General features: G+C 42.6%; 1 pseudogene; it reads left to right on the top strand.

Moving 5' to 3' along the window:
- The first annotated feature begins 6786 nt into the window (after positions 1-6786).
- LOC127677336 (40S ribosomal protein S15a-like) lies at positions 6787-7188 on the top strand (annotated as a pseudogene).
- The last annotated feature ends 1398 nt before the right edge of the window (positions 7189-8586 follow it).

Below are 8586 nucleotides of genomic sequence, written 5' to 3'. Positions count from 1 at the left end.
ATCCTCTTTCACTGAGGCCAAGCAAGGCAGCCCAGTTATGGGAACACAGTCCACAAGCAGGTGACAGATTGAAGGATAGTCCCCCTCCAGTTATTCGGGGACCCACATCAAGACCAAGCTGTACATCTGCTTCATATGTGGGGGAGGGGCTAGGCTCATTCCATGTATGTGCCTTGGTTGGTGGTTCAGTCTTCTGAGATCCCCAAAGGTCCAGATTAGTTAACTTTGTTGGTCTTCCTGTGGTGTTGCTATCCTCTCCAGGTCCCTCAATCCTTTTCCCAACACTTCCACAAGACTCCCCGAGCTCCATCTAATGTGGAGACTGTGGGTGTCTGCATCTGTTTCCATCAGCGACTGGGTGGAGCCTCTCCCACATGTGTACAGTTTTGCTAGGCTCCTGTATGCAAACTTAACAGAGTATCATTACTAGTGTCAGAAATTGGTTCTTGCCTGTGGGATGGGTCTCAAGTTGTATCAGTCATTGGTTGGCCATTCCCTCAGTCTCTGTGAAATCCTTGAAGACAGGACAAATTTTGTGTCAAAGTTTTTTTGTAGATGGGTTGCTGCCTTTATCCCTCCACTGAAGCCCTGCCTGGCTACTTGAGTGGCCACTTTAGGCTCCATGTCCCCTACTGTGGGAGTCTCAGCTACAATTCCCTCATAGACTCTCTGGAGCCAACCACATCCCAGGTCTCTGGCATGCCCTAGAGATGCACTCCCCCACCAGCCCCGGATTTCCATTTACTTTCTTCACCTTCCTAGGCTCTACTCACACTTGACCCCTCCCCTAGTCTCCTCCTTATCCCCACCCAGTTCCCTTCGTCCATCTACCTCCAATGACTATTTTACTTCCTCTTCTGAGTGCGCTCAAGCATCCTCCCTCGGCCCTCTTTATTATTTAGCCTCATAGGATCTGTGGAGTGTAGCTTGGGTGTCCTCTCCTTTAAGGCTAATGTCCACACATAAGTGACAATAGGACAAAACCACAGCCTGTAGAAGGGAAAAGATCTTTGTCAACCCTACATCTGATAGAGAGCTGATATCCAAAATATATAAAGATCTCAAGAAGCTAGACACAAACACACCAAATAATCTAATTAAAAATGGGGTACAGAGCTAAAGAGAGAATTCTTTACAGAGCAATCTCTGATGATGAGAAACACTTAAGATATGTTCAAAGTCTTTAGTCATCAGGGAAATGCAAATCAAAATGACCCTGAGAGTGGATATTAACCTAGAAAACTGGAATACCCAAAACATAATCCACACATCAAATGAGGTACAAGAAGAAAGGAGGAGTGGCCCCTTGTTCTGGAAAGACTCAGTGAAGCAGTATTCAACAAAACCAGAACGGGGAAGTGGGAAGGGGTGGGTGGGAGGACAGGGGGAGAGAAGGGGGCTTACGGGACTTTCGGGGAGTGGGGGGCTAGAAAAGGGGAAATCATTTGAAATGTAAATAAAAAATTATATCGAATAATAAAAAAAATGAAAAAAAATGACCCTGAGATTCCACCTTACACCAGTCAGAATGGCTAAGATCACAAACTCAGGCAACAGCACATGACGGAGAGGGTGAGGAACATTCCTCCATTGCTGGTGGGAGTGCAACTGGTACAACTCTGGAAATCAATCTGGTGGCTTTCAAGTAATTGGAAATAGTTCTGGTTTAGGCTCCATGTCCCCTACTGTGGGAGTCTCAGTTACAATTCCCTCATAGACTCTCTGGAGCCAACCACATCCCAGGTATGTCACTCCTGAACATATACCCAAAAGTTATACAACAAGGACATTTACTCGACTATGTTCATAGCAGTTTTATTTGTAATAACCAGAAACTGGAAACAACCCAGATGTCCCTCAACTGAAGAAAGGATACAGAAAATGTGGTTCATTTACACAATGGAATATTACCCAGCTATTAAAAACAAGAACATCATGAACTTTGCAGGCAAGTGGATGGAGCCAAAATATTTCATCCTGAGTGAGGTAACCCAGACCCCAAATGACAGAACAAAACACATAAAGAATGGTTGGCTACAAAGTATAAAATGCTGATCAAGCACACAGAAGAAGCACTTATACAATGGAGATACTCATCATCAGTCAGAAGATTTGCTATACTAGCAGGGTCTATCTGTAGTTTCAACACAATTCACTATTGCTGTTGGTGGCAATGTAAATTAGTGCAGCCACTCTGGAAAGTAGTGTGCAGAATACTCAGAAAGTTGAAAATAAATCTTCTATATAACACACACACACACACACACACACACACACATATATATATATATATTGGCATATGTCCTACTCTACAGACACTTGCTCAGCCATGCTCATTGATGCTTGATTCACACTAGCCAGGAAATGGAAGCAATCTAAATGTCCTTCAAATAATGAATGGATACTAAAAATGTGGTGCATATACACTATGGCATATGCTATGGTTTGTATATGCTCAGCCCAGAGAGCAACACTATGAGAAGGTGTGGTCCTCTTGGAGTAGGTGCATCATTGTGGGTATGGGATTTAAGACCCTTATCTTAGCTGCCTGGAAGCCAGTATTCTGCTAGCAGCCTTCAGATGAAGATATAGAACTCTCCGTTCCTCCTGCACTATGCCAACATAGATGCTGCCATGTTCCTGCCTTAATGATAATAGACTGAACCTCTGAACCTGTAAGCTAGTTCCAATTAAATGTTGTCCTTTTAAGAGTTGCTTTGGTTATGGTGTCTGTTCTCGGCAATAAAACCCTTAGACAGCACAGTATGACATATTATCCAGCTGTAAAGAAAAATGAAGTTTGCCAGTAAATGGATGGACCCAGAAGATTATATTGAGTGAGGAAACCCAAAACTATAAGGACAAACCTGGCATGTTCTTTCTCAATTGAATTTTCTAGGTTTACATCTTTATACACTTCCTGGAGCAGAAACCGAACATGTATGAAGAGACCATGGTGGTGGTGGGGGCTTTAGAGAGTGGACCATCAGTATATGGGTGATATGAAAATGAGAAAAATGTGAAGGGGTCTTTCATTGAGAAAGGGGAAGGGAGGGAAATACAGAAGGAAGGAGGAGAGACAAATAACACTAAGAATGTTTGAAAAATCCTTAAGGCATCCTACCACTTTATATTCACCTAAAATTACATATAATGTATAAGTGAATGTATCCCAACAGGAAGGAGGCCATGCCTGGGACTGGAAACCTAGCCAAATACCTATGACCTTCATTTGTCTAAATCTTATGCTTTTTTTTTAAGTTTAGTTTAATAGTACAAAGGAGCATGGCATGCATATATTACTACAAGGTTTCTGATTTTCCAATCTGGCATGTATCCATAAGTATTATTTTGTTATTAGTAATATAACGTGTTGGTTACTAAGTTATCTACTCATTATTCTCTGGTTGAAACTGTGACTTCAACCTTCTGTACAACACCCCTGATGGGTGTGTGTGTGTATATGACTGTGGGCACATGTTTGGCATAGATCCTGCGTGTAGATAGAGGATGTCTTCCCCACACGTACATGTCTTCCCCTTCCACCTTGTTTGAGACAGGTTTTTTGGTTATTTACAGTTGCATATGTCAAGCTAGCTGTCTCAGGAACTTCTGGGGATTCTTCTGTCTTTGTCTCTATGTTGCCATTGGAAAACTGGGATTAGAGATGCAGCTTTATGTGAGCTATGGGGATCTGAACTCTGGTCCCCACTCTTGCTCAAATGCCTTAACACTATCTGAACCATCTCTCTGACCCCTGGAAGTGCTGCCAATGCAAAACTTTTTGTGTTCATTTTGGGCATTGCCATACTGAATATTGAAACTACTATGGTCCACACAGATGCTAGGTATGTGCTCTGCCTGTAAGCTACAGTACAAACCCTGGAAATTGTGAATGTCCATCACAGCATAGATCACTTTAGTGTAATGACTGGTCACTCTTTGTAACTTTTGTAGTGTCGACTGGTGGCCTAGAGGCCCCCGGCTATTTTCATCCTCTCTATTTTCATGACCTACAGTGAAACAGAGGCATGCTTATTGTTTGTTTGTTATTTGATTGTTTTGTTTTGTTTCTTTGTCTCTGTCCAGATCTTCCACTGTTTCAAATCAGAACCATGATACCTCTTTACTGTCTAATTTTTTATATTCATTATTTGGTATAAATATCATGAAATAGAGAATCAATTCACCTATTTTAGACTGAATCATAACTCTGTGCTATAATACCTGTATAATTAACCGAATTACTTTGTTTTTCTAGTAAATGTTCCCTTCACTGAGTTATAGGTTGTTTTGACTTAATGACTGTTTTACTCATGACTTAAAACTGCTCATGAGCTTTTCATCAGTATTGCTCTGTAGTGCAGGTGGAGGTCAGAATGGTGATTCCTCCAGAAGGTCTTTTATTGGTGAGAATAGTTTCACTATCCTGGGTTTTTTGTTATTCCCAATGAATTTGAGAATTGCTGTTTCTATCTCTGTGAAGAACTGAGTTGGAATTTTGATGGAGATTGCATTGAATCTGTAGATTGCTTTTGGCAAGATGGCCATTTTTACTATATTAATCCTGCCAGTCCACGAGCATGGGAGATCTTTCCATCTTCTGAGGTCTTCTTCAATTTTTTTCTTCAGAGACTTGAAATTCTTGTCATACAGAGCTTTTACTTGTTTGGTTAGAGTCACACCAAGATATTTTATTTTATTCATGACTGTTGTGAAAGGTGTGAAAGAATTCTCTAATTCTTTCTCAGCCCATTTATCCTTTGAGTATCCTTTGGGAGGCTACTGATTTGTTTGAGTCAATTTTATATCCAGCTACTTAGCTGAAGTTGTTTATCAGCTCTAGGAGTTCTCTGGTGGAGTTTTTGAAATCACTTAAGTATACTTTCATATCATCTGCAAATAGTGATATCATGACTCTTCCTTTTCAATTTGTATCCTTTTGCCCTCCTTTTGTTGTCTAATTGCTCTGGCTAGGACTATGAGTACTATATTGAATAGGTAGGGAGAGAGTGGACAGCCTTGTCTAGTCCCTGATTTTAGTGGGATAGCTTCAAGTTTCTCTCCATTTAGTTTGATGGTAGCTATTGGTTTGCTGTATATTGTTTTTATTATGTTTAGGTATGATCTTTGAATTCCTGATCTTTCTAAGACTTTTAACAAGAAGGACTGTTATATTTTGGTTTTTTTCAGTATCTAATGAGGTAATCATGTGTTTATTTTCATTGCGTTTGGTTATATAGTGGATTATTTTGATGGATTTCCTGTATATTGAACCATCCCTGCATCCCTGGGATGAAGCCTACCTGATTGTGGTGAATGATCATTTTGATGTATTCTTGGATTCAGTTTGCAAGAATTTTATGGAGTGTTTTTCCATCGATAGTCACGAAGGAAATTGGTCTGAAGTTCTCTTTCTTTGTTGGGTTTCTGTGTGACTTTGGTATCAGTGAAATTGTGGTTTCCTAGAACAAATTGGGTAGTGTTCTTTCTGTTTCTATTTTGTGGAATAGTTTGAAAAGTATTGGTACTAGGTTTTGTTTGAAGGTCTGATAGAATTATGCACTAAAACCATCTTGTCCTGGGAGGGCTTTTATTTATTTATTTATTTATTTATTTATTTATTGACTGGGAGACTATTGTCAAATTCATCTGGACTAACAAAAAAACCCAGGATAGTGAAAACTTTTCTCAACAATAAGAGAACTTAAAGGGTGGGGGGAGGGGGGAGTCGTCATCCCTGACCTAAAGCTCTACTACAGAGCAATAGAGAGGAACCACATGGTATTGGTACATAGACAGGCAGATAGATCAATGGAGGATGAGGAACTGGGGGTAACCACTGGAAGGTCCCAGATGCCAGGGAAATGAGAGGATCCCAGGACCCAACAGGGATCACTTGAACTGAAATGAGCAACAAAAGGGAGATAGAATCTGTAGAAACCACCTCCAGTAGAGAAGCACGGTCGAGAGATGATGCCACCATCCATCTCAAAGTTCTTAACCTAGAAACGTTCCTGTCCAAGGGAAAGACAGGGACAAAAAATGGAGCAGAGACTGAAGGAAGGCCCATCTGTGGACAGCCCCATCTGGTGATCCATCCTGTTTGCAGACACCAAACCCAACACTGTTGCTGTTGCCAAGAGGTGCTTGCTGACAGGAACCTGGTGTGCCTGTTCCCTGGGACATCCTACCAGCACCTGACCAATGCACATGTGGATGTTTCTAGCTGACTATCAAACTGGTGGGGGAGCTAGGGGGAGGATTGGAGGAGCAGAGTGGGACTGCAGCCCCACAGGAAGAACAATGTCATCTGGCCGGACCCCCCAGAGCTCCCGGGGACTAGGTCACCCACCAAGGAGTGTACATGGAGGGATTCCTGTCTCCAGATACATATGCCGCAGAGGATGGTCTTGTCTGACATGAAGGGGAGGGAGGGCCCTTGGTTCTGTGGAAGTTTGATGCCCCAGCATAGGGGGATGCTGGAGCAGACGGATGGGAGAGGGTAGGTGGGTAAGGGAGCACCCTCATAGAGGCCAAGGGGAGAGGGGAGCAGTTGAATGGGATGAGGGGGTTGTAGAGAGGTAATGGAAAAGGGGGAAATCATTTGAGATGTAAATGAATGGAATGATTAATTTAAAAAATATTTTTTGTTTAAAAATTGCTCATAAACTTTGTTTCCTTTTCAATTAAAACTTAATTATTTAAAAATCGAACTGCCATCTTCCCTTGCCAGTGAGAGAGTCTTCGTGAAGCGTTGAGCACAGTCCTTTTATCCCAGTCACCATGGAGCCAGTGAATATCCTGGCGGATGCTCTCAAGAACATCAACAACGCTGAGAAGAGAGGCAAAAGCCAGGTCCTCACCAGGCTGAGCTCCAAAGTCATCGTTCCGCTCCTAACTGTGAGGATGAAGCAGGGTTGTTACATTGGTGGTGACTTTGAGATCACTGACGATCGATCACAGAGCCGGGAAGATCACTGTGAACCTCACAGGAAGGTTGAACACATGTGCAGTGACCGGCCCTAGATTTGATGTGCAACTCGGAGACCTAGAGAAATAGCAGAACAATCTGCTCCCATCACGGCAGTTTGGTTTCACTGTTCTGACAACTCAGCTGGCATCAGGGACCATAAAGAGGCAAGACAAAAACTTACAGGAGGGAAAATCCTGGGATCCTCTTTTTAAAATGTAAAGCATAAATAAAATGCATCCGTGGACTGTGAAAAAATTGAAAATAAAAATATTACAGTGGAATTAGTCTTTTTTTCTTGATCTCAATTTTTTCTTTAGTTTTATATATATATATATATATATATATACACAGAAATAAATCACTTTAAAATGCAACACTGTGTTTGTGCATGTGTGTCCACGTATGTGCTCATGTGTGCATGTGTATATATGTTTGTCTTGCATGTTTGTGTGCATATGTATGTGTCTGTTGGGGGCTTTTGCTGTGACCGTGTTTGCATGTCTGTATCTATGTGCATGTCTGTGTGTGCACATCTGAGCATGTTTCTTATGTATGCGTTTGCATGTATGTGTATAAATCTGTGCGTGTGCATCTGTGTGTGTGCAAGTGTTTGTATGTGCATGTAAATGTGTACCCTACCATCAGCAAAGCTTTAGTTCTGAAGGTGAGCAGAGGCCAGGCTGTAACTCAGCAGCTATCTCAAGGAGAACCTGTCCTGTTGGTACTCTACTACTGTCAGTTGTGCTTTTTCCTACATTGTATCCACATAATCATGACATCTTCTTGACAAAGGAAACAGACAAATGGAGAGCTTTGTACGTCCTTTATACCACAGTCAGGATTAGGTCCAATAACTATATGTAGGATGCAGAAAACTGACCTGTGTGCCAGCAAAGACCTGGAAGCTAGAGTGGGACTGTGGAGCTGTGTTGAAACAGTGTGTGCGTGTGTATGTGTGTGTATGGGGGGGGGGGTGGTGCCTGGTGAGGGCCACGATACAGAAGGGTCCAATACCATGGCCAAAGGGTACTGAGAGCCAAACTCTCAACTCTGAACTAAAGTTATACTCCCTCTGATAGTGCAAAACAGGCAGGATAGAGCAGGTTTGGGTAATAATGGAAGTCGCACAAGGTCCATTCATAAAGTGGCAGAAGTAGGGGGCCATGTGTGAGGATCTGAAGACTCCTTTATCTCACTGCTGGACTGTTCCTCACCAGAATTGCCAGTGAGGATGTCTTTGGTTGCAGGCTCATGGGTATTTAAACTTTTTTACTTATCTGCTCCTTTGAGAACCTGATCAGTAGTCACTGCTTTCAAATCTTGTCAGAAAAATCAAACAATAACAATCCCAAACAAAATCATCAAGCAGGGAAGTCCCATCAAACAGCTGAAAGAGTCAGATGCAGCTTTTTGGTGGCAGCGGCGGCGGCGGCGGCAGCGGCAGCAGCAGTGGCTGGTCCAGCTGAAGGGCCATCAGCGGTGGAACCAAGGTGACACAGGGTCCAGTTAGGCCCTGCGCCCACGACCACTGACCTTCGCTGACCAGCCGGGCGGCAAGCAGCTGTGGTTCTGCGGAGCCTTTCGCTGCACGGAAGCCACTTCAGAACTCA

Source organism: Apodemus sylvaticus, chromosome 2 (genome assembly GCF_947179515.1).
Source record: "Apodemus sylvaticus chromosome 2, mApoSyl1.1, whole genome shotgun sequence".
Taxonomy (NCBI): Eukaryota; Metazoa; Chordata; class Mammalia; order Rodentia; family Muridae; genus Apodemus; species Apodemus sylvaticus.
Note: the sequence above shows the minus strand (reverse complement) of the source record. Positions and strands in the feature narration are given on the sequence as shown.